This window comes from Notothenia coriiceps, unplaced genomic scaffold (genome assembly GCF_000735185.1).
Source record: "Notothenia coriiceps isolate Sejong01 unplaced genomic scaffold, NC01 NC01_scaffold00023520, whole genome shotgun sequence".
NCBI lineage: Eukaryota > Metazoa > Chordata > Actinopteri > Perciformes > Nototheniidae > Notothenia > Notothenia coriiceps.
The window spans coordinates 155581-155839 of NW_011356221.1; the positions used below are offsets into that span (position 1 = coordinate 155581).

General features: G+C 35.1%; 1 protein-coding gene across 1 annotated transcript in view; it reads right to left on the minus strand.

The window, feature by feature from the left end:
* Positions 1-259, minus strand: part of LOC104954552 (rho GTPase-activating protein 24-like) — an 11609-nt gene that overhangs the window by 3084 nt on the left and 8266 nt on the right. The gene's annotated exons all lie outside the window — the stretch shown is intronic.

Consider the following 259-nt stretch of genomic DNA (forward strand, 5'->3'; position numbering starts at 1 on the left):
CGATCCAATCACGTGATCGGGGATCGGAGCCGATCACGTGATTTTCAAAAGATCGGAATCAGGACAAAAAATCGGGATCGGATTTTTACATTTTTTTTATTTTTTTTTTTTTATTCAATGTTACAAAAAAAAAATTACCATGTTCAAGTCTTAAAGTCATCCTGAGGCCTTAGTTTTGGTTTCAAATTACACAACATCATGTATGTGTTGCTTCTTTGGGGCTTGTTTTCATAGACCTGGTTATTTCTCTCAAATCTGG